Source organism: Canis lupus, chromosome 7, assembly GCF_048164855.1.
Source record: "Canis lupus baileyi chromosome 7, mCanLup2.hap1, whole genome shotgun sequence".
In the NCBI taxonomy this organism is placed as follows: domain Eukaryota; kingdom Metazoa; phylum Chordata; class Mammalia; order Carnivora; family Canidae; genus Canis; species Canis lupus.
Genome location: NC_132844.1, coordinates 48,963,875 through 48,990,715, shown reverse-complemented (window position 1 = coordinate 48,990,715; position 26,841 = coordinate 48,963,875). Strand labels below are relative to the sequence as shown.

The following is a 26,841-nucleotide window of genomic DNA, read 5'->3' as shown; positions in this document are numbered from 1 at the left end:
ACTACAGTTCCAATTTTTTAGAGACTATTCCTAATTTGTTTGAAATTTTTCTCTCCTTTTTTCTCCCTCCCTCTTCTCTCCTCCTCCCTGCTAACCAATTTCCTTTTTGCACCTGGTACTTAAAGCGTTACTATTTTGCAACTGCGTGAGCATACCCTTGAACTACAGAGGAGTCTTAAATTTGTTACTTGCTTGCTAAGAAAAACTTCAATTAAAAATACACATTTTCAAACAGATTATTCTTATTTTAAAGAAAGAATTGCAGTTTTATACAAATACTGAGAGATTGGACAGTAAAAATTTGGAGCAGCACACTGTGTTGCTGGGTATCCAAATTGAAAGCCATTGGGTATCCAAATTCTAGTCATTGAGGCACAAGATTTCTCCAGAAGGGTCATGTGGGATTTGAAGACTGCAGCCCCCTGGAGTTTCTCAGTGTCATGCTAGTCCACACTCACCCTCCAGCAATTCATCAAAATTATCATCCAAGTGCTTCTACCTACCTGTTCATGGCTCTAGTGGCTTCTGTTCCAGTTAAGCCAATCTCAGCTGTGACTGTCTGAATCCACCACTCTCCACATCTCAGGGTGGCAGTTTGCCCCACAAGCCCAGTTCTCTGATGAATCAAGAAAAGTCATTGATCTTCAGTTCGTTCAGCTTTTTCTTCTTGTAAGGATGGGAATGATGACTTCCAAGCTCTTTCTGCGTCAGAACTAAAACTAAAGTTCAAAGACGATTTACCAAGCTTCACCATGACCCTGACACCATGCAAACTCTTTTATAAGCATCTAATTCTCCCAATAACACTATGGCTTTCTGCTACAACCCCTACAATGCCTCCTTGTTGCAACCAGCTGCAAACCCCTGGGTGAGTCCTCCTCATTGTGTGATGATTTTAATTCCTTGTACCTCCATTTCTCCTGTCATAACTTCTAGAAATTTCAAAATCCATGTAGATGACTCTTCCAATATTCCAGACTCTCAATTCCTCAACCTCCCTTCTCTCCTTGGTTGACCATGCCCTCCATGCCATCCCAGTTCCCTACCTCTATGGTCATATCAATGGCATATTTGCCATCACAGATAGGAATCTCTCCATGACCTGAATTTCAAAGTTCCATCTTTGGACCACTGTCTCTTATCTCTCCAGCTCAATCGCTCTAGTTCTTCTGCCCCCATAAAACACTTCAATGACAACAGATATATACTCCCTTAATTCCACTTTTCACTGTTCCTTGCTGCTTTCAACACCTACTTTCTTCTATATCCGTGGTCCATCATGATAATTACACCTTTGTGTAGAACCTCAAGTCTAATGCCCTCTTCATCATACTCTCTTTATACAACTGTCACTGTGGTTAAATCTAGCTCCGCCTAATCCTAACCCCGTACTTCTGAAGCTAAATGAGACTAAAGACAAATATTAACCACCCTGACTGGTCTTAAGTTAAATGTCCACAAGTACTTAATAATACCTGGAAATCCAAATATACTTGCTAGTACATTTTCCTTCCCATTCCCCTAAATGTTTGGTGCTCATACCTTCAACATTTTCACCTGCCTCCTTATTCTCAGCTGATGACCATACTCACAATTTCTATTTCAGGGGAAAAAAGAAACTGTCAGGAGAAAACTTCCATGCTCTCTCACAACTACTGCCACCCACTTATCCTGAACCTGTGCCCACAATCTTTACCTTCATTCCTGATACAATCAATCTTGTATCAAATTAAGGCCAACCTTTCCATGTGAACACCAGATCCTTTCATTCTTTCTCGACCATTCTTTTCCTGACATCATTGATTTTTCCTTCTCTAATGGATTAGAGAAGATAAGCATAAACAAGCTGTAAATGATCCTATCTTTAAAAAGTATATATTTAGTATTGACCCCAATAGTAACTATCACATTTCTTGGGTCTATTTTTCATTTTTTTAAAGATTTTATTTATTCATGAGAAACACAGAAAGAGAGAGAGAGGCAGAGACAGAGAGAGAAGACAGAGACAGACAGAGGCAGAGAGAAGTAGGCTCCCTGAGAGGAGCCTGATGTGGGACTCGATCCCAGAACCCTGGGATCACAGCCTGAGCCAAAGACAGATACTCAAATGCTGAGCCACCCAGGTATCCTTCTTGGGTCAATTTTTCAATAAAACTTCTTGAAATTGTCTGTACTTGTCTGAAGTTACACACACACACACACACACACACACACACACACAACTACTCTCTAACACTATTGCTGCTTCTTCCTCTCTCCCCCTCCACTCTAGCCACACGGCCTTTTTTGCTATTTCTACACCTCGCCAGTAAGGACCCATCTCAGGATCTCCTTTACCTGGAAATCTCTTTCCTTTAATATTCACATGTCCTATACCTTCACTCCTTCTAGACTTCTGTTCAATTGTCACTTATCAGAAAAGCCTAATAAACTTTTCTTAAATAGTAATGCACTGTCTCCCATCACTCTACCCAGGATTCTTTTTCTTCCTTCTCTGCTTTGTTTTATTATTTTCCCAGAGTATTAGCATCTTCTGAATTTTTAAAATTATTACTCTACACCAGATAAGGTAAACTTCTTAGAAGAGGAACTTTCATCTGCTTTATTTACTGATTTCTTCCATGTATCTAGAACAGTCCCTGAACATAGAGAGCATTCAACATATTAGCTGAATGAATACTAAATTTTGCAGACAAGGAAACCAAATTTTACAGACAGTATGTTAAATGGCTCATCCACTAGAGGTACAGAAATTATATAAATTGCAAAAATTCTAATTAAACATGATTTTCAGGGTACCTGGTTGGCTTAGTCAGTGGAGCATGAAACTCTTGATCTCAGGGTTGCGGGTTTGAATCCCATGTTTGGTATCAAGATTACTTTTAAAACAAAATCTTAAGAAAACATACACACTCAGAGAAAAATACCATCTTCATTACATTATAGTTAGGAATCAATTCTCCATGGGTCTCTCATGTTTCTGCTCATCTTACAAGCAATGGCACTGCCTAACTTTGCTCCAGACTATATTTTCATAGATATTTATATACTGATCAGTTCCAGAAATTAGACATGGTACCACCCTCAAGAACAAAAGGCAAGCATGCTTGCTGCCCATTTTTCAAAAATTAGATTCCCTAAATTCAGGGTTTTTCTCCTATAATGAAACCTACCACATGTATAGTCACCACTCTGGACCCAACACATTGGCCCAGGGGAATTTGGGGCAGAGAGAACTAACACAAACATGCTTTGAGTAATAAAGTCCTTTCTGTCTCTCTTACCTGTAAGTGCCTTCTGCCATCATCAAATCTGTGGCAGGCTAACTTGTGAGCTTGAAGGAGATAAGATCTCAGAACCTTCATAGTTCTTCACATACACTCTACTACTGTTCCCAAGTGCACCAAGTGAATTCTGGTAGTATCTTTTTTTAAAAAAGATTTTATTTATTTATTCATGAGAGACACACAGAGAGAGGCAGAGACACAGGCAGAGGGAGAAGCAGGCTCTCTGTGGAGAGCCTGATGCAGGATTTGATCTCAGGGCCCTGGGGATCATACCTGAGCCAAAGGCAGATGCTCAACAACTGAGCCACCCAGGTGTCCCAATTCTAGCAGTTTCTATCTCTGATTCTTAGAATCCCTAAATTTACTGGAGATATTCTATTTAGTTATTCCTTAATCCTCTGTACAACTTAAGTAGTTGGCAACCGATGAAAGACTTAATCCTTTGATCATGTTTATATTCAACCCAAGGTGCCAGGTAAATCTCAATGTGTTGAGGCACGGGTAAGTGCAATTCCTACTGGACAAACCAAGGCAATACTCAGGCTGCTCACTGATCTATAGTGAAGAGGATAACTAGGCACTGATTTAATGCTTGTGCTTGTAGTGGCTAAAGACCTCTTGTCCTCACTCTTCTCCGGTCTAGGTGGCTTCTCCCCTCTACTAGCCTGTGATCTATTTTATGAGGTCTAGGGACAGGAAAAGCTTACTTTGCCAGTTTGAAGCTGAGTCCCTCTACCATATGATGCTTAGAACTCAAGAAGTTACCACCTTTGTTTGCTGTTTTACACTTTCCTCAAACCAGTGTGGACTGAACATTAGACTGGGTTGAAGAGAAACCGTCGGAGATCAAATAATCCTGGACTTAGGGCTGTCTCCGTTAGTCCAAACAGCGTCCATTTCCTAGGGCTAACACATCACTTAGTACTCCCCTAGGAGGACAATCTCTCCATTACTGGCCCTGAACATAACATGGCCCTAGACACCTGGACAGGAAAATGACAGAAAATGGAAGACAGATCTACCCTTACACTTGATCAGAGGAACATGAGACAGAATCAGATGTCCTACCACATCTGGACAGCCATGGAACTGTACCCCACCCACTTCTATCATATTAATATGATAATTGAGATATTCTATATGACTGTGTCATTCTCTCAACAAATGTTTAATTAATATTCGTTGTGATAACTAAGAATTTTAACACAAGGCAAGGGGAAATCCAGGGAAACACATGCTTATATTTTAATGTCATATTTGGTTAGATGTGTTATTTTTTATTGTCAAAGTTCTTCACACATTTTAATTAAGTGCATATATATATAAATGAAAAGATAATTAAGTTTGGAAACTCTTTTGGTCTTTCTGAAAGTAATCAATGGCAGTATTTTACATAACTAGTTCTTCAGATAGCTTAACCTTATTACATTAAAAATATAATTTATAATTCATATATATTAATTCAAACCTGGGAAATTATAAAAATGTAAAGAGTCAGAAGCAACAGGATAATCATAATTCCTTATCTCAGGAAGTAGCTGTAACACGGGCTCTAGCATACCAAATGTTTTTCCCCTACATAAAAATACCTTCTTCCTCATTTCACTAGGCTCTCAAATCTTGCCAGAGGAAAGACTGTAAAAACTAATCTAACTACAATTTAGTGATATTAGATCACAAAGCAAAATGACAACACTGTCTTTCTCTCTGGTTGACCAACTTACATTTTGATCAGTTGAAACAAGTCTTCAAAACATGAATTGGTTAGCAAAGTACAATTTTGATTAAGTTAGGCAGGAAATTCTGAAAAATCTTTCATAAAATATTAATGTAATTCATCTGAGGCATCTGGGTGGCTCAGTAAGTTAAGCATCTGCCTTTGGCTCAGGTCATGATCTCAGAGTCTTGAGATCAAGTCCCACAGGGGCATTGGCATTGGGTTCCCCACTGAGCAGGGAGCCTGCTTCTCCTTCTCCCTCTGCTGCTCCCTCTGCTCCCTTTGTGATTTCTCTCTGTCTCTCAAGTAAATAAAATCTTTTTTTAAAAATGCAACTCATCCATTCAGTTAAAAACACGTGTTTCTCTATTGACTTGATCAAGAATAGTGGTAATCAATACAGGAGTGATTTAGTTTTAACAGAGATTAGTAGGCACATCTAAAACAATCCCCAAAAGTTACCTCCACTGGACACTTGGGCTTGATAGAGGAAAATCTTAACAGAAAATGGGAAATTCCTCCATTCTAATTACGTATTTAGGAAATGGTTTGTAGACACACATGTGTCTTCAGAATGGACTTTTTTTTCTTTTTGTATAAACCAATATGATCAAGTTAAACATTCTAATTTGTAATAGATGCTACAAAACTTCATTACTTTGATTTTATTTTTGTGAACCTCTTAATATTACATATTTTCTTCAAAAGTTCTAAAACTCTATACATGTTTTAAAACTCCAACAACTTTAGATGACCTCTGGATTTCAGAAATTTGGGTGTACATATGAGGAAGAATAAAAAATTATCATCTCATTTTATTAAAAGTACTTTAAAAAAGTAGGTAAAAATGTGAATCTCATGCAATATGCTCTGCAGTGAATTTCAACAACAGAATAAAACAGTTTGGCTTAAGAATGGAACTAGAGTAATGGATTCAAAAACAAGGAAAGCTTACCCATGGTGAAGAAAAACTATCAGGCAACAGGTCAGCAGCTAAAGCCCCCACATACAGGAGTCCTAGGCAAGACAGGGGTGGTCTGAGGTCAATGAGGCACTTGGAAAATAATGGTTGAGGGTGTGAACTCAACAACAGGCCCACACTCAGATCCTAGCTTCACTAGTTAGTAACTAGATACTCTTGGGTCAGTTACTGTCCTAAGAACATCAGTTTCTTCAAAATGGAAATGGAAATGATGACAGTACTTATCTCATAGGGCCTTTGTGAGGAACAATGAGCAACCATCCATATAATACACTTAGCACAAGGTCTGGCCACCAGTCTAGCAGCTGAGTTGTGTTGAAAAGAGGGAAGTTAATAATCAGGAACCAACTTGCTATCTTATGGAATATAAAGAAGACAGAGAACAAACCCATATATGTGGGGTCAGGCTGCCTACTGAGCAGTTGGGAATTGGGTCATTTGCTACCTGCATTCAAATTAAAAAACACATTTTCCTATTTTATAGGCAAAAGTGACTTGGAAATGCAACCCAGTGGTTGTTACAATATGTAAATATGTCCAACCCATTTTCTGTTTATATTCACACCACTACTTCAATAATTCATTTTCTATGACCATCACATGGTTTCTAGAAAATGAGTGAAGAATTAATGAGTCATCTTTTTTAACAGCCCTAACTGTATAATGTCTTTAAATCCTGCTTTGTCTAAGTTAAGCAAACTTGCTTTCCAAAGGTCACAACCTCTTTCTTTGCCAAAGGCCTGAATATTTTCTCATTACATCCTTAATTCTCTGTGAACTGCCCAACATGACCACAAGGTTTAGTAATTTCTCATCTCGAAAGACAACTGAATGCCTTTCTCAACACAGATTCAGTTCAGCTGAGTATTGCACTTTGCAAAACGCTCCTCTTTATCTTCTACCAGTGAAAACTACCCTTTACTCTCTTATCCTCCTACTTTCAACATCAATATGGAAAATAATTAATTGAGTTAATTAGCTGCAGACACTTGACATTCTGATGAGAAGTGTAGCTCATGTTTCCCCTTTAGGAATATTTTTAATGTTTGTCTTTTAAGAGGCTCCCATTTTACTCCCTCCTCGCCCCCACATTCTTTAATTATTTTTCAGATCTTTAATTATTTGAGTCAAAATAAATTGATAGTTATATAAACTAAGTATATAAACTAGTTTTCACAGTGACAGTTTCAAATACTTTTAAGGTCAACTATTTTTAAGATACAAGTTCTTTTCAGTTAAAAACTTAAATATTTTAAAATCTATCCCACTTCAAATTTGATATCATACTATGCATACTGAATTCTAGGTACAACACAGAATAGCTTTTGTACTACGAAAGCCAGTATATAATTGTCTCTTCATTTGTCGTTAATTTTAAGACATATTCTCAATCTCCAAAGTGATAATTGCCCTGGAAAAAAAATCAAGTAGAGACTCTACTTGTCATGTTTTCCACAAAATCCCCAAAGCTCAGGAAATGTTGTTGAATTAATAAGTCACTAGTGCAGCTCTAATGTGAGTCACAGAAAGACCAAACCTCTTTCAATTTGATGAAAGCTACACATTTGCAATGTCAAAGGCAGAAACACTTTAGATCCTATCTAAGAAAATCACCTTGCAGAACTGATAACCATAAAGGTTTAGAATTATTTCCTAAAAATTCTCTAATTCTTTTAAGAACTTCTCTGTAATTCTTTGTAAATATTGAACTCTACCATTCCCGTAGAGTTTTTCCCACCTACTATTTTACAATATATAACTGAAAAGCATACCATCAAATGGTAAATAGAAAAGTACCAACCAGCAAACTGTTAACTGAGCTCACAGTCTGCTACTCAGTGATTACCTGACCAGATGAATCCAAATCCTCCACCAGCAGCAAGACTCCTGCTTTATGGACACAGTTCTGAAAAGGAAAGGCCATTATAGTTCAGAGTCTGTGTTTAAGACCAGAATGAACCTGGGTTCAAATCCCAGCTTGGGCACCTACTAGCTATATGACCTAGAACAAGTGATGTAACCTCCCTAATCTTAGCTGTCTCATCTTTAAAATGACAAAAGCAATATCTATTTACAAATTTCTTATAATAGCATGAGACACTACTAAAGGCTCAAAAAAATAGCTATTGTCATGACATTTATTACATGACATGTATCAACTGCCATTTCAAGTTTAAGGATTCTTTGACCGTACGGACTAAATTCTTAATAGAGTATATCATATACACACACACTCACACATCTGATAATTATGAGCACCATCCTTCCCAGTTCCCTGATTCTGTGAGGTCTACCGGAGTTGTAAAGCTGTAGGGGAGGAGACAGGGGAATGAAGGAAGTCAGCGTGGAGGAAGTCAGGAAATGTCCTTCACATTAGAAACTAGTCAAAAGCCAAATCTGTATAACACATTGGACCATTTCCTATCTTGATTTTTATATTACTGCCTGAATAATATAGGGCAGTAGATTTTTTTTCTCTATCTTTACAACAGTTTAGTTCAGAGGTGAGAGGAAATGAAAAGGGTTGTTTGTCAGGAAATAAGTTCTCTTTACGCAGCTGAGAACATGAACCCAACAAAAGTTGTGCCTAACTAGTTCCACAAACTTAAGTCACAGGTATAGGCAATGCTGTTATAAACTCGGAACACATGAAACACTTGAATGAATCTCAAATATTCTCCTTCTGTCTTATCACAGATGCGGCAGGTGGTCCCAGATTCCTGAGCTAAGTTTAATAAAAGTTGCACATATTGGCCAGTGATTCTTTTTTTTTTTAAGATTTTTATTATTTATTTTGGAGAGAGAGTACAAGCGAGATGAGGGTCAGAGTGGGAAGCAGACTCACTGCTGAGCAGTGAGCCCAAAGCGAGGCTCGATCCTGGATCTCTGGGATCATGACCTGAACCAAAGGCACTTAAGCAACTGAGCCACCCAGGTGCCCCTTGCCCACTGATTCTTAGGAGAGTCAGACCACTGTCATTTCAGCATGGCATAGACACCACAAAGTTAGTTTTCTTCAAGAATAGAACCTTTAAAGATCTTATTCATGAAGCTTTTCTATAGGTCATTTGAACATCGAACACCACAGAGCAAAATAATTTCATAAAAATAAAAATTATGATCTGTCTTTTTAAAAGTTTTCTCTTCAATACAACCTATTATGTCTTAAAAACCAGTAGAAGTCAATAAGGATATTTGATTTGCTATATTGTAAAAAGAAAGTGAATTCTCTGAATATAAGCATATATTGATATCAAAATATACTATTCATATTTAAGAAAATATAACTCACTGATTTAAATTTAAAATGTAAACATTAAAACTTAAAATTATTTGGAAATAACTTGGAATTATTTGAAATTATTCCAAGTAAATTTGGAAATTATTAAGCTAGATTTTTTAATCAAATTAACTGCTACATTGTGGAAATAAAACTATTTGCAAATGGACCCAGAGAAAATACAGTATTAACATTTCTAAAACACTAAAAAAGCATCAGTTAATAGTAAATATATTCTTTATCTAACTATGTAAAATCCTCAAGAAAAATAACATTTGGATAGCAATTGTTCCTTAAGTTTTAGAATACAAGCTCTTAGCTGAGAAGAGCTATCTCAGACAATCAACAATGTGGTAGGATATTCAGAAGAATGTTCAAAACATCATTTAGTTATTGAACCTAGCTGTGAATTGGGTAAAATATTTTTTCTCTATTGGGATACAGGAATATCCCTCTATTGGGATATATTTCTTTGGATATATTACTAGTGTGGAATTTTTAGTGCAAAAGATCGGGGCTTCTAATACCTGCCACCAAACTGCCCTCCAAAGGCCTGCCTGTTTGCCCTGCCATTAGTGTGACTGTGTGAGTTGTCTTTTTCTCTATCACCATTCTCATCAGTTTTTAAAAGTTTCATGTTAATTTACTATGTAGAGAGTGACATCATCACCCTGCTCAATTTTAATTTACATTTATGGGATTAGTAAAACATTTCTAGATATTTCTTAACCAATTGCATTTCTCCTTTTATAAATTGCTTATTCATATCCTTTGCTCATTAATTGATATTTTCTCAGTTCTTTAATATCTCTGTAAAAATTATCTATACTTTAAAAATTTTAAGAACATATGTCTGGACATATTGGCCAATATTTTAGTAATTTGTCATTTGACCTTTAATTTCTTTTCTGTCATATTTTCCCTAGTGGGTTTTAAATTTTCATGTATAGAAGCCTTTTAAACTTTTCTTCATCTTATGGTATTTTTCTTTTTGCACTCATGTTTAAGAAGGTATTCCTGCTCTGAGATCAGAAATTGTCATTTTTTTTCCTCTAATGGTTTCATTTTTTAAATTTTTCAAGAAAGAGTTTTACGGAGGCATAATTGACATATGATCAGCTGTACGTTTCAAGTGTGCAATTTAATAAATTTTGATAAACACATAAGCCTATGAAGCCATCACCCCATCAAGATAATGAACTTATCACAGAGACAGTGATTGGCTGAGTTGGTTAAGCATCTCAGCTTAGGTCTTGATCTCAGGTCATGTGTTGGACTCCATGCTGGGTGTGGAGCCTACTTACAAAAAAAAAAAAAAAATGGAACGTATCTATCACCCACTCTATTGTGGCATTGCAATTTGCTTGGTCTTTTACCCCATTTGGCACAGAGCTCGTAAAATCCTTGGAATTTCCCAAGTGATAAGAGAGCTATAGATGTCTTTTGTTACATTAATAAGATAGCTTTTGGAAAGCACCTAAGGAGGGAACTGGTTGCCAGGAGAACCAACCACATGATTATAGGGTTGGAACTTTCAATTCCACTCCTCTGAGTTTCAGGGAATACAAAGGGGCTGGAGATTGAATCAATTGCCAATGGCCAATGATTTAATCAACCATGCCTATGTAATAAGGCCTCCATAAAAACTCAGAATGAGGATGTTTGAAGAGCTTTCAGGATGATGAACATATGGAGATTCTTGGGAGCAGTGAGTTCAGAAGGGACATGAGAGTCTGTGCTCCTTCCCCTTACCTCATCCTATGCATCTCTTCCATCTGGATGTTCCTGAGTTACATCCTTTTTTTAATAAACCAGTGGTCTAGTAAGTAAAATATTTCTCTGAGTTCTGTGAGCTGTTTTAGCACATAAATAGAACCCAAGGAGGGAGTCTTGATTTGTTAATATGCCAAGAGCCAACACTAACTAGGCTCCCAAGTAACTGATGTAGAAGTAAATCAGTGTGTGAGTTGTAGTAAAGATTTTAAGTGCCACATGTGTTGGATCTCTAGTCAATGCAGTCAGAACTTCCTCTCCCTGTAGATTATCCTTGTGCTATGAGAGAGTGAATGTAAAAATAGACAATAGCCAGACTACATACAAAAATTGAACTTTGACCTACAACATGCAGTAATCTACCCAGGAAACGGATCTCCTTATCTGTAATAAACAACCCAGGAAGCCAGACTGCTATAAGTCAAATGTGCAGGAAGCCAGATTGCTATCTCTGGTCACAATCCAGGAAGCTGAACAATAACTATAACAATCAGCCCCAAACAATCAGGACTTGATTAATAACTAATAGCTTCAAACTTAGGACCAACCAGAGCCAAAAACGCACCCTCACCAATTACCCAGAATGCCTCACTTCTACTTCACTTGCCTACAGCTTTCCCCCACCAAGGGCCTCCAATCAGGGCATACCTGAAGCCTTTCTTTTTTTTTCCTTTTTGCCTTGGAGTCTGCCAATACACAAGTGGTGGTTGACTCACTTGCTATACCAAGGTCAGAATAAACAGACTTTGTTTTTCTCATCTGATTGATCTTGGTTTATTTCCATAGCTATATGGGTAAGCCAGGCTGAGCTTCCCACAGGGAGACCTACCATAGATACTGGTTTAGTTTCTTCCTGGGTAATTGCTCAGAAATGCTGAAAACACCTCCATTTTTGTAAATTTTATTATTTTACCTGGGAGAGTTTGGCGACTACCTTGCTCTAGACTCTATCATAGGACTATCATCTATTTGATAATAATGGTAATGAGGACAATGATGGTGATGAGGACAAGAAGACAAAAGGAATAATAGCAACTATCATTTATTGAATACTTGCATTGTTCCAGGTCCTTTGATGAGCACTTTAATTACAAAATTAACTCCTGGAATACCCTCAGAGTTCTTAGAGTACATCAGCCTTACCTGAGGACTTCTAGAACTGCAAATTCTCTGTCCCTTCCCCCCCTCTGCTGACTCACCCTCTGGGTGATTCTGATGCCACTAAAGTTTGAGAGCCCCTGGAATATCCATGAATTCATTTTAATTCATATCATTTTAAGATAAGAACATCGAGGCACAGGACAGCTAAGTAGCTTGGGTTCAAATCTGGGCAGTCTGATTCTCTGCACTGCATCCCTAGTTATGAGGGAAGATGTGAAAAGTTTCCAAAGGAGTACCTGTGCAGTGCAGTTGGTTAAGTACAAACCAAAACTCTTGGTTTTGGCCCAGGTCGTGCCCTCAGGGTTCTGGGATCAGGGTTCTGGGATCAAGTCTTACATTGGGCTCTGTGCTCAGCATGGAGCCTGACTGAGATTCTCTTCTCCCTTTGCCCCTCCCCACTATGCTCTCTCTCTCTCTCTTTAAAATAAGTAAATAAAATCTTTAAAAAAAAGTTTTTTGGGATGCCTGAGTGGCTTGGTGGTTGAGCCTCTGCCTTAGGCTCAGGGCATGATCCCGGAGTCCCAGGATTGTGTCCCACATTGGGCTCCCTGCAAGGAGCCTGTTTCTCCCTCTGCCTGTGTCTCTGTGTGTGTCTCTCATGAATAAATAAAATCTTTTAAAAAAAAAGTTTTCCAACTTTCATTATCTAATTAGTCTATGTAGACACTATTCCCTTTGTGAAATTTTAAGTAACTAAAATGGCACAAGGACAAACAGATGAGAAGAAAATATTCTGATATTAAAGATTTTCCCCTCAGAGCCTGAAGAAAGGCCAGACTTAGGGACTGAATAAATTTCCAAGACCAACTATTTTTCCCAGTAACCACTTTCTCCTTAAGGCTATATAACAGTGAATTACCAAAAACACACAAACAGATCAATCTCAAACAAATGAGATCACTTATGTGAAAATACTTTTTAAAGAATTATACGAATTTATTATTCTTAGCTAAAATCAATAACAGTATCTGTAAAGTGATCCCCCTGGCACTTCTCCCTGCTCTGTGATTTAAGTTGTGACTACTCAATGCCAAAATTTTGGTCACTGTAGTGGGTGAAAGATATCTATCAAACCAGTTATTTGGTTCTGTCTAGTCCAAAACAATGGGTAGATCATTTTCCATCCAGCTATTTTGGCAAAACCAGTACAGCCTTAGCTGCTTTGTTTTGACTAAGTAAATACTTTCTTTGCCTTTTTCCACATTTAAGTCTCCATGAATCCTCCTTTGCCACCCTTGTTTCATGGAATTGTTCTTAGCTAGACCTTAGCTTACTCTTCCAAATTATGTCTCATTTCTTTCTCTCTTTCAAACATGCTCTGCAAACTCACTTTTCCTGGATGTTTTTCTCTATCTACCAAGATAACAACCATGAGTGGACGTGACAATATTGTATGACCTGAGTTTTAAAAATTCCCTGCACAATGAACCTCTTTGTTATTTACAACAGGTTTCTCAAGGGCTACACTACATAACAATAAAAATAACAATAGCAATAACAACTACTACTTTTAATGAAGGTCTGTGATGGCCCTCACTTCCATCCTCACTTCAGATGAAAGGATTTTTCCTCTGATAATAAATAATTTCTGGAAGGGGTCCTGCCCATAAACAGCTCTTGGCTTATGTGAAAGTGTTACACCACACTAAAAACCTTTACCTTTGTGATTCTTAATTCTTGCCTTCAACTATCAATCCAGGTTTCTGAGTAAGGCCTCAGGAGAATCACACATTCCAATCCCTACCATGTAACCTTAAGCCTCTTGGGCTTCAGCTTTAATGTCTGTGAAATGTGGTGAGGATAAATGCACGTGTAACCAGCTTATTGATGTGTCTAAACTCAGTGGAATATAAACATCAAAGGGTTTTCCTTTTCTCCATGTGCTGCCTTCATAATGTGTTACAGCAAACCTCTTTAACTTCATTTTGGAGCTATCCTATTGTCCCATCTAAAAAGATATTTGCGGGCAGCCCTGGTGGTGCAGCGGTTTAGCGCCGCCTGCAGCCCAGGGTGTGATCCTGGGGACCTGGGATCAAGTCCCGCATCGGGCTCCTTGCATGGAGCCTGCTTCTCCCTCTGCCTGTGTCTCTGCCTCTCTCTTTCTCTGTGTGTGTGTGTGTGTGTGTGTGTTTCTCATGAATAAATAAATAAATATTTTAAAAAAATAAAAAATAAAAAGATATTTGCAAATGACATATCCAGTAAAGGATCAGTATTCAAAATACATAAAGAACTTCTATAATTCAAAACCAAAAAACCCACAAATAATCCAATTAAAAATGGGCAGAAGACATGAACAGACATTTCTCCAAAGAAGACATATAGATGGTCAACAGACATACAGAAAGATGCTTACATCACTAACAATCAGGGAAATGCAAATCAAAACCACAATGAGACATCACCTCACACGTGTCAGAATGTCTAAAATCAAAAACATAAGAAACAAGTGTTGTTCTCCACGATATGAAGAAAAAGAAACCCTCATACACAGGCTGGGGAATACAAACTGGCACAGTCACTGTGGAAAACAATATGGACGTTCCTCAAAAAAAAAAAAAAAAATAGAATGACCAGGATCCGTGGGTGGCTCAGCAGTTTAGCGCTTGCCTTCAGCCGAGGGCATGATCCTGGGGACCCAGGATCGAGTTCCACGTCGGGCTCCCTGCATGTAGTCTGCTTCTCTCTTTGCCTGAGTCTCTGCCTCTCTCCCTCTCTGTGTCTCTCATGAATAAATAAATAAAATCTTTAAAAAAAAATAGAATGACCATATGATTCAGTAGTTCCACTACTGAATGTTTCCTCAAATAATACAAAAATACAAATTTGAAAAGATATATGCACCCCTACATTTATTGCAGCATTATTTACAATAGCCAAATTATGGAAGCAATCTGAGTATCCACCAACAAATGAATGAATAAAGAAAATGTGGTGTATATATATATATATATATATATATATATATATATACACACACACACACACAATGGAATGTTATTCAGCTATAAAAATGAATGAAATCTTGCCATTTGTAATAACATGTATGGATCCATAGGGAATAATGCTAAATAAAATAAGTAAGAGAAAGACAAATACCATATGATTTCATTCCTATGTAGAACTTAGGAAACAAAACAAAGAAAGAAAAAGTGACAAACAAAAGAACAGATTCTTAAGTATAGAACAAACTGAAGGTTACCAGAGGGGAGGAGAGGAGAGGAGATGAGTGAAATAGGTGAAGGGGATTAAAAGCACACTTGTGATGAACATTGAAATGAATAGAATTCTTGAATTACTATATCGTATGCCTGAAACTAATGTAATGCTGTATGTTAATTACAATGGAATTTTTTAAAATTCTATCTAGTCCAGACTAATATAAAATTAGGGGGTGCCTAGGTGGCTCAATCAGTTAAGCATCTGCCTTCAGTTCGGGTCATGATCTGGGGATCCTGGAATCAAGCCCTGCAACAAGCTCCCTACTCACCAGAGAGCCTGTTTCTTCCTCTCCCTCTGCTACTCTCCCTAATTGCACTCTCTCTCTCTACCAAATAAATAAATCTAAATAAATAAATAAAATTAGCTTTATATTCACTTTAATGCTCATTTCTTCCCCTGAAGTGTCATTAACAGTCACTCACTTTTAAAATGGTTTTATATGGGATGCCTGGGTGGCTCAGTGTTGCGCATCTATCTTTGGCTCACATCATGATCCCAGGGTCCTGAGATTGAGTTCCGCATTAGGCTCCCTGTAGGGAGCCTGCTTCTCCCTCTGCCTATGTCTCTGCCTCTCTCTGTGTCTCTCGTGAATAAATAAATAAAATCGTTAAAAAATAAAAAATAAAATAAAATGGTCATTTTTCCTTTCCTGTTCCAAATACTACAGGATTGAGTTCCAAACACTAAATGATTACGCATATTTAATGTTAAACAAGGTTAGGCTGGACTCTGGTTTAGAAGTTCTGCATGTACATTGTAATCTATGGTTCTAGTTTTTGAAAATAAGGAAAGGAGTAACAGTTTTTGCTGTACCTTGGGGGAGGAGAGAATAAGTTAGGAGTGGGCAAACTTTAGGAAAAATAAATATTTGATTCCAGACATTCATATACAGAGTTTGTGTTAGAAAACTATGCCATAAACATCCTAGATTTATTATTAGGGCATAATTGAATTCCATCTAGATCACCCAAGCCTTCATTATTTTACTTCAGCTCATTCTCACATCCATATTATAGCTTCTTGCCCAAATCCTATTGACCCAGCAGGAAATTCAGTCATCTGCACAATGGCTAACTCCAGCTCCACAGGAGTGAGCTACGGAATTCCCTAGGAAGAAGGCAGCTGACCTGTGCTGACCGCCTAGATGTTACATTGACAACACAAAATCAACATGTGCACCTTGCTTTATACTATGTAACATGCTGTCACATGTGGTAGAATTTTGCCATCAGGCTTATATGTCATTTCTACTTCCATTTTACAGATGGGAAAACACTCAAATGTATTCTACCCATGGTGGCTTGGCTTTGGGTACATAGTGGAACTGGAAAACGGAAATTTAAAATTAACATTTTCTCCTTTTAATGGAAAGAGAAATGGAGACACAGAAACTGTAAAACTCAAGTCACTGGGCAAATTAACAAGACTAGTAGAAGCAAAATCTGAACCTCCTTTCTTGCACATGCATACTTTTGCCAACATACCATCCTCAAGTTTTGTGCTGATGGGGTCTTCCGTTTTCAGTTATCAGTGCTTTGAGGGTAGGAATCCTACAGAACGTGTCTAATCATAACTTCCCCGGAGCCCCAGTGGAAGAGACTCCCCTTTAGCTCAGCACTGTCAGACCCACGGCTAACAACCCAAAGCTGATAGAGTCAAATGAAATTTTAAGGTGGAAATTACTAACAGAAGGACTCCATTACCTGTATATGAACGGAACTTTGGGATGTTTCCCAAGATAGTCCCAGGAAATTGATATTTCCAAATTCCTATGGACCCATCCATGAAACATCCCCAAAGCTGAAAGGAAGGATTTCCTTTAAAAGTAATCACCACTGGAGCCACCCGAGAAACAAGGCAGTCCTTCTGATAAGCAATTAAATGTCTGTGATGTTTGAGAAGATCCACAGTATATTTTGCTTTCTGCCTTAAGGAGCAGCTAGCTGTCCACCAGCCCAAGTTAAGACTTGCCACTCTAGTCTCATTTTTTCCTGAGGAGTTACCCCCCTACCTTCCTAGCCTGTCATTATAATAACCTCCAGAACCTCTAAACATAATTCATGCCAAGCTTTTTAAAATGCATTTTTTCTTGCATATGGAAGTGAAAACTGTCAGCTTCTATCATGACTTAAATACTGAAACTTAACTCTACTTTTGACATGTTGTTTTCTGATTAGGGGAGCATTGTTTATCTGCTTCTGCCCATAGCTCCTTACACATTTGCTGGAATGGAGGCGGGGGTTACTTCAGCCTGTCTCAGATACCTCCCTCCCTCTTTTTTAGGAGCAAAGTCACCTTCACAGTAACAACTAATAGTAAACCGGTGGAAAGTTGAGAGAATGGTGGATAATGATATTTGACTGTTGATTTCAGCTAGTTTTTATTGTGAAGAGCAACTCTAATTTCAGAGTCAAATTTACCTTCAAAGTTCTCCTCCATTCTAGTTTTGTGGCTAGTTCTTCAAATAAAATACATTTCTCAATACCATAGAGATCCAAGGAAAAATATTTTTCCTATGGCCATTGACAGATACGGAGCAACTGAATTCATTACCTTATGTATTTCACCAAGGACATTTTCCCAATGTGCCTGCCATCATACAATCATTTAAAATTTATTATTATAATCAAAATACAAAACTTGATTTCCAGAATTAATGTTTCCAATAGAATACAATTTCCCTATTATTTCTCTATTTCCCTTCATGATGATATACAAATAAAAAGAAAAGAGATGTTTCAGAAGAAAATACATATAAACTAATTTTATAAAACTAAATTTTTCAGATATTTAAGTAAAAATTTAAGTAACACTCATCTAACTACAAAATGATCTTTCCTGAACATTAATGATTAATAATGTCTTATCATATATATATTTATGTAACAGACTAAGTTCCTGCACAGTTGTTTATAATAAGTTGTACTAGAGATCAATTATTTTTTTAAGATTTATTTATTTTAGAGAGAGAGAAAGAGCATGCAGGGGATGTGACGGACAAAAGAAGAGGGAGAGGATCTCAAGCCCCATCTGACACCCACTAAGCATGAAGCCCAACACAAGGCTCAATCTCAAGACCCTGAGATCATGACCTGAGCTGAAATTAAGAGTCCATGCTTAACCCACTGAGCCACCTAGGTGCCCTAAGAGGTCAATTATTAAACAGATTTCAAACTCATATATTTATCCTAATATACAAAAATGTTTATTTTGGGGGCATCAATCATATGGCACTATTCTGACTCAGGATATAGCTGTGAACAAGTAGAAAAAAATTCTCCTTCAGGAAGCTTACTCCATTGGTGAGTATTTTCTAATGTTATCCTTTGCTTTTCAAATTTCTAGTCCCCTTATTCTAAGCCAAAACTCTCTCCAAAGCTGGCCTTCTAAAGGATCCTCCAGTGGGCTGCTTTCCTGCATAACTCAAGAATGCACACATACTCAAATGCCAACAAAAACTCCATATCTGCACAACATAGCAGTCCTGTGAGTGGAGTCAAATGTAGTACAACCCAGTCAAATGTTGTCCTGCAAGAAGCATATGGAATCTGGCACTAATCTCTAGTGCCACAATGTGGTTTCTACTTCCAAAGTGGCTCCAGTAATCCTCACCTCATGGTATTTGTGACCTTGCTTCGTCTGCTTTCACAGTGAATCAGGGTAGGTTTGTGTGACCAACAGAATATGACAGAAGTCGCATTGTATGACTTCCAAGGCTGAGTCACAAAGGCATTGCAAAGTTGGTCTTCTACATGGTCTCTTGAATTACACACTCCAGGTAGTCAGTGGCCATGCTGTAAGGACATTAAGCATCCCTGAGAGAGGCCCACATGGAGAAGAACTGAGGTCTCCCACCAACATCCACGACTAACTTGACAGCCATGAGCATCTTGAAGTAGAACCTTCAGCCCCAGTCACGCCTTCAAATGACTGTAGCTCCATCTGACACCTATGTATAATTTCATGGGGAACTTCAAGTCAGAATCACTCAGCCAACCTGCTCATAAATTCTTGACTCTCATATCTGTGAAAGATAATAAATGATTTCTTGTTGTGTTAAGCCACTGAATATTGAGGAGATTTTTACACAGCAATAGATAACTGATACACAGGGTTAGTATCAGCCAAACTCTTGAAAGTGCCGAGAACTTCTCATCCCATAAAGTTCTTATTATAATATCCTCTTCCTAACCTCAGGAAATGCTCTCTGGAGTTCATAAGCAGTAGATATGATAAACTGATAGAGGTTAATGTGTAAAACAATGCAAATATGTCAATAGTATATATTTTCTCTGCTAAAACTTTTATATTTTTAACATGTCCTTCAGGTCAACAAATATTAGATGTTTTCCTATATAAATAATTGTGTTGGCTCCTCTGTGATGTACACCAATGAAGAGAGAAGAGACTCTTCCTTTAAGCACCTTATAAGGTAACAAAAGAGACAACAAGCAGAATATGAATTGAGACATATAACATTTGAGTTGAAGTTAGGAAGAGGAAGAGAATTCAAAAAGAATACAAGTGTGTGAACTAAGGTCCATGACTGATGAGGATGATGTCAGGGTAGGTGACTTTTGGCAATTCTATTATAACAATAATCATGAGTACTCATTTGTTGAGAGCCTATCTTATGCCAAGCACCAATACATGATCGAATTTAATCTTCATAGCACAATCTGTGAAGGAGCTATATTTTCTCCTTTTTACAGGTGAAGAAACAAAGATTCTCAAAGATCAAGCCACTTTCCCAAGATCATCCAAATGTAAAATGATGAAGTTGAGTGCTGACCTCACTTCTTTTTCATGTCAAAACCAATACAAAGTCTCCCCATTACACCACAATGATAACAAGCAACCTTCGTAAAGACTCAACATTCGCATGCATGATTCCTGTGTCTTCCAGGACCACTTACACCACCAGTCTTCCCTCCAAAAAAATGCCATGAGGATGTGTTGACAGCTTAGTTTTGAATATAAAGAAGCCAGTGTGTCTTTAAACAAATCAATTCCAGAAGGAGAGTTTTGGAAAAATGCTGTGGTAATATAATGCATCTAAAAATTTCCAAGAGAGAGAAAGAAGCTGTCAGAGGCAGCCCAGGGGATTTTTGGTGAAAACACATTTTCCTCCTTGCTCATGTCTAAACCTTCTGTCTTCTCTCTACTCTTCCAGGAGCCTGACTGAGTCAACCTCTGGCAAATTTAAGCACCACATATATTTTTATATGGCACCATTCACTTTTCAACACTTGGCTTTGTATTCTGACAACTTAGCTCAAGTATTTGGATGAAAAATGAGTAGAACTTTTTTCTTCATTCACCCCCTACCTTTTTTAGTACTTGTTAATTTATAATTTACATACAATAAAATACACAACTCTCATGTGGACAACTCAAAGGCATTTTACATATGTATACATATATAAGTCTAACACCCAGATCAAAATGTAGAACAAACCCATCCCCAAAAGTTACCACATGCCCTTCAAGTCAGTAACCACTATTACCACTACTCTGACTTTTATCACCATTAATTGTGTTTCCCATTCCTCGAATTCGTATTAATGGATTGATATGTACTGTTTTGGGTCTGGCTCCTTTTGTTCACCTTTTTTGCATTTCATTCATATTGCTGCATGTATCAGCAGTTTCTTTGTTATTGCTATTCCATTATACTTTATTTGAAGTAGTGCTGAGAAATTATTAGATCTACTTGATCAATATCTGAGTTCATCCCTTATATTTTTTGTGTCATCTCAAAAATGTAGATACAACCCAGACATACAAGATACATAATGTTATTATCCATAACCATTCTTATCTTGCTCTGCCATTCCTACTTTCTCTGGTAGCAGAAGAAAGTAGGAACACACATATGATAATTAAAAATAACTTAATATCTTCTGGCTTAATACAATGTATATTGGTCTAAATTTACTTGGAGTGAATATTAATTCAACTCAAAGTTCGAACCCCCCAATGAGGTCTATTTCTGTCTTCCCAGAGTCATGGCTGGAGGAAGGGAAGATATTTCTACCTTCAGGGCAACAGGAGGTGGAGTTTCAGACAAGAACCACCCTCAAGGACTTTGCTAGTCTATTGCACACTGAGAATCTAATCCCTTGGGTATTAGGATGCCACTCAGTGTAGCACACACTGGTCCCCACCAGAACCTCTTGCAGGAAGTTCCTAAACTCAGCAATATCCCCCACCTCAATCAGTTCTGTCAACCAGTTGTCACCACATCTGCATCACCCTTTGGGTCCCCAAAATTTTCAGCTGCCTTTGCCTCAGCAAACTGGAGGATGATAGGCTCTAGAAGACTTCCTTCTGACCCACCAACTTAGATTCCTCAGATATTCCTAAAATATTACCTGAGCAGTCCCACACTCAGCACCATGATTAACACAAGACCTATCTCATGGCTTAGGATTCTCCTGTGAAACATTTGAAAAGCTATGACTAAGTCCCATACCACGCATTTCCCAACCTTTCTGTGTGTTCTGTTCCCTGCTATGCCTTACTCACCCCCATGCCAGGGTTTGGCCCTCAGAAGGAAGCCAAATCATTCCTGTCTAAACTCTTTGCCCCATTCTCCTACTCTCTCTCTTTTGTGATGGAGTCTTGTCATAGTCCTTCCATCTGCCTTCAAATACTATGGTTTACAGAAGTGTTCTCAACTAGAGCTGCACATTAGAATCACTAGGAAATATTTTTTAAAAACAGTAGTACCTGACTTTATCTTAGACCAAATAATTGAATCAGAGTCCCAGGAATAGGGCTTAGGCATTAGTATTTTTTTAAGGCTCCCCAAGTGATACTGATAAGTCTCCAGAAATAGGGCTTAGGCATTAGTATTTTTTAAGGCTCCCCAAGTGATACTGATAAGAACCCACTCATTACAATAAACCTCTGATTTGAGTCAGGCAGGCTTAACTCTTGATAGGTAAAGTTTTGGGATTTAGAAAATCTCTTTTTGATAAGACAGTGTACTGCTAAAGACTCAAGAATGTCAGCTCTGAGAACCAAAACCAACAAATGACTTCTTGGCTCTGGATTTAGAGTACCTATTATTTCCCTTAAATAACAAAACCCGTCAATCCCATGTATGGAGAAATGAGGGATGCTATCAATTCAGGGAATTTTTTTAAATTAGCTTAATATTTTTAAAAATCACCCCCATATTCTTTTCATTTTTTTTTAATTTATCCATTCATTCACTTACTACGGCCCACATCAGTTCATAAAGGAGTGGTCATGACCAGCACTGTAGCACTCTAGAGAGAAGGAATAAACAGTCACTTGCATGTCAAGACCAGAGTAGCAAGAGAGGATTTTCTTCATTTATTGAACAAATATTTACTGAGTACTTACTTGAGGTCATTAGCATATAAGAAGGGTAGATGGAGAAACCTGCTCTCTTCTTGAGTCCAGAAAAGAAGGCAGTCGTATTGAGCCAGGGACCTAGGACACATAACTGTGAGGGACAAGGTGAAGAAGGACACTCTGCGAGAGTTCTAAGATGAGAAGTGTGGTCCAGGTCAGGGCACACTCCGCCTTCTGTCTCCCTCATTAATATTTCACTTTCCCCAATATCCCCACTCCTGCCCCCACAAACACTTTTTACATGACCATGAATGGGAGCTGTTGCCTCAGTCATGGGATATTCTTCCAGTCAAAGAAAGATCTGAGGAAGAAGAAGAATGAAGATAAGGAGGGAAAGGTTAGTTTGTAGTCTGGGCAGGTGAGCTGGGTGGAACCCCGGGGTGGTAAGAGAGGCCAGTAAGGAAGGACAAGTTGCTAGGAGACCAGAAAGAATTGAGCATTGAAAATGGGATGAGCACTGGGTGTTATACTATATGTTGGCAAATCAAACTCCAATAAAAAAATACCAAAAAAAAAAAAAAAGCATAAAAGAAAGAAAAGACAATAGCCAAGAATCTCAGTCAGAAAAGTGAGGGGGGTGGCAACCAGTTGGCTCAGTTGGTTAAGCGTCTGCCTTCGGCTCAGGTCACAATCCTGGGCTCAAGTCCTACGAGTCCAATGATGGGCTCCCTGCTCAGTGGAGAGTCTGCTTCTCCATCTCCTTCTGCCTCTCCCTCTGCTTGTACACTCACTCTCAATCTCTCTCAAATAAAATAAATATAATCTTTTTAAAAGGGGAAAGAAAGAAAGAAAAAGAAAGAAAAAAGAAAGAAAGAAAGAAAGAAAGAAAGAAAGAAAGAAAGAAAGAAAGAAAGAAAGAAAGAGAGGGAGGCAGAGAAAACCTATTTGTTCTTTTAAATTCAGATGGGGCCAGCCTACCTACACACACAGACTTTGAGATTAGAAAACAGGGAAATCACTGTCCTTTGGGAAGATGGAGGAGTGATCCTTTACAGTCCTGTATTTTCTCCTGTTATGGATTCTTCTGTTGTTGTCGTTGTCGTTGTTGTTGATGATGATGATGATAATGATGATGTGGACTTTTCTTACTAGAATTTACTACAAAAATTCTCACATCACCTATGAAATTCAGAAAGACAAAAGGGTTGGGTGTTTTGATTTAACTTGCAGTAGCTAGAATAAAGTGAGGAATAAAAATTCAATGTGAAAGTTTAAACTGGCTAAGTCAGAAGGTAAAGATGGTACATATGTCCCCCACTTAAAGAGGAAAGGAAAATGGACTTCCCCTTTACAGAATGTCCCCTTGGGGCGGGGGGGGAAATGAGAGAAAAAAGTGGAGAATCAATTCTGATAAGGAAAAATTTAAAAGCCCACTTTTAATCCTCACTAAGAGAGTGAGCCTTGAAAATAATCCACTACACTGATAATTACCAGTTAAACGAGGCATGCTTTCTTGTCTGGCCCCTTCATACCAAACCCCTAAGAGAGAGCTAAATGGATTGAAGTAAGAACCGAAACTCGAGTTCCTTAAATTTCACGCTACTTGCAGGCAGAGTTTGGGAATCCATGAAGGCCCCTTCCCCATCCCCAAAAAGTTAACCACACAGACTGAGGGGTTGAGTCACCATAAATCAAAATAACCTTGAGAAAACAAACTCAACAAAGCCATAATTATCTCAAGTTGCATCCTTGCCAACAAGTGGTTTTTGACCAAAGAAACTGGAGATGCTAAGGCTATCACTGAAGTGATAAACTTCTAAAAATCATCAATCAGAAATAAAATAATTCAAAATTTCAGGGCACTGATTTAAACTTTTATTCTTAGACATGTGGCACAGGGAGTATAGCAATAGTTTTGAGAAGATATGAAACAATATATCCATCTTTTGAATTAACCAGCCAGAAGTATTTGCTATTTCTTCTTTTCCCTTATTGTTTGCTATTTAGCTTGTGTTTCATTTTGTTGTTGTTTTTTTTTAATTCTAATCAAAAAATATGTTGTTAAAAGAAAACCATCCAGAGATCCACTCCAGTTGATACTAAAAGGAGTTTTATCCTAAGAAATCTGGCATCTTCTGGAATCCAAGGGCAGAAATACAGCTAGTCTGCAGGGGAGCCAGGAATACCATTTAAAACCAAGTAGGATCCTGTCTCCATGTCTTTCAGGCACTGATATGGATTCATTGGTCAGAACCTCTTTATGCTCCCCTTTTCCTTCAATGGCATAGATCAATATACTTCCTTACTGTTTGGTCACATGGCCCAAAAGTTTGCTCAAAATGACAGTTTCCATCTGATTCCACATCAGCACATAAGCCTAGCCAATTCAAAACTTGGTCCCAATTCAAAATTACCAGGAGAAGGAATCTAACTGGCCAGCTAAGATCAAGTATGCACTTTGGGGCTGCTCCAAACTGGGAGTGTGGAGTGTGTACTGAGGATCACATGACCTGCCACCAGCTCATCAGGGACAAGACTGCCTGAGATGAAAGCCTGGGCAGGAAGAAAGAACAATCTGAAGGAGAGGCAGGGATGACCCAGGAAGGGTTAGCCACCTCTCAGAGCACTTGTGCTACAACCAGGGTTTAGATGTTTTATACTCCAGGAGAATGTTACCTGTTAGGGAGAGGAGAGACAGAGTAATGCCTTTTTAGCTTTTGATTGATTGATTGATTGATTGAGATTGAGTGTGAGTGTGAGGCGGGGGGTGGGGGGGTGGGGGGGTGGTAGAGGGAGAGGGAAGATCTTTAGCAGTCTCCACCCTAAGTCAAGCCTAAGATTGACTTTGGGCTCCATCTCAGGACCCTGAGATCACCACCTGAGCAGAAATCAAGAATCCAAGGCTGAATCAACTGAGCCACCCAGGCACCTTTTTAGGTTTTTAAATAAGCGCTTCCTTTTATCCCTCAAATGGTGTTATATGTTGTCTCTCAGAGGAGTAGTCATTAAGCAATGGATAATGAATAAACAAAAGGGAAGCTAAAATACATGTCAGGGAAATATTATCCAAGAATATCAGTGATTTTTCAGTTTAGTTTTGGTTTTCCAATCTGCATCAAAGGGCTTGAGGTTCTAATAGCTCTCCTCAAGATGACTTAATTTAACTAGTAATTGAGAAGTGGAGGATCTAAATATTGCTAGGTATATACCAGAACTGTGTTCTAGGACTCATGACCAGTTGGGTTTGCTTTCTACGAGTTAGTAACCTAGGGCTAAAGACTAGAGAGGGACACTGCAGAGCCCAGATGGGAGTTCTTGCTGAATCCCCACACCCAGGGACCCACCCTGGCCTCAGCTCAATCTGGTCCTTTAGCAATCTAGCCACAGAGATCCTAGCCTTCTGTCTTTGACCATAGAGACATTTTCCTAATGTGATTGGCTCATTCATTATTTTAAAACTTTGGAAATATAATTTTCTGTAGTCAAACTTCATATGGTTATGATGAAGTCTCACAGGAACATTTAATCTGTATTTATTTAATAACTACTCTGCACCCAGCCCTGTGCCATGTGTTAAGAGACACAGTCGTGCCAGGCGTGAAGCTTACAAGCTAGCAGGGACAGGAACTATGGATTTTTACACAGTAGAACCTATAACATATGCTCTATATGACTTTGGTAGCTCTGCTAAATTCCCTTTGGGTTCTTTATTATATTCCCTGGAGGCCACTGTAGAAGAAAGTGGTAGACATAAGTATTTTTGCCACACATTGGTTGATACTAAGAAAGATAAAGGGAAAGGGGTCCTTATTATGAAAAGAGAATGGGAGAAATGCATATTATTTTTCCCTTTCTCTTGTCTCTTGCAGGTTCTTCTGAGGGCAGACTCATTCACCTGTACCTGCACAATCCACAGGAGGCTAAAACTCAAAGGAAACCTCATCTTTCTGTACAGAGGAACCAGTAACCAAGACCTGGAGCTGGGGAGTATGGTCGAAATCTCAGAAAGGGGTCCCTTCATTCTGTTTAGGAGCTGACATAGGTCCTGAGATCTCCCTCAAGCTGCACATGTATTTGCTACACCCAAGGAGCA

The 26,841-nt window shown here is 38.3% G+C and overlaps 1 protein-coding gene across 1 annotated transcript in view; it reads right to left on the bottom strand.

Annotated features, from left to right (window-relative positions):
• The window catches only part of COL21A1 (collagen type XXI alpha 1 chain), a 242,758-nt gene extending 219,572 nt beyond the window's left edge, over positions 1-23,186 (bottom strand). The window contains exons 1-4 of the mRNA XM_072832540.1: positions 22,797-23,186; positions 7,833-7,892; positions 5,960-6,021; positions 504-719 (exon numbers count right to left, since the gene is read on the bottom strand). The gene's annotated coding sequence lies outside the window, so the exon portion shown is untranslated. The remainder of the gene's footprint in view (positions 1-503; positions 720-5,959; positions 6,022-7,832; positions 7,893-22,796) is intronic.
• Between the last annotated feature and the right edge of the window lie 3,655 nt (positions 23,187-26,841).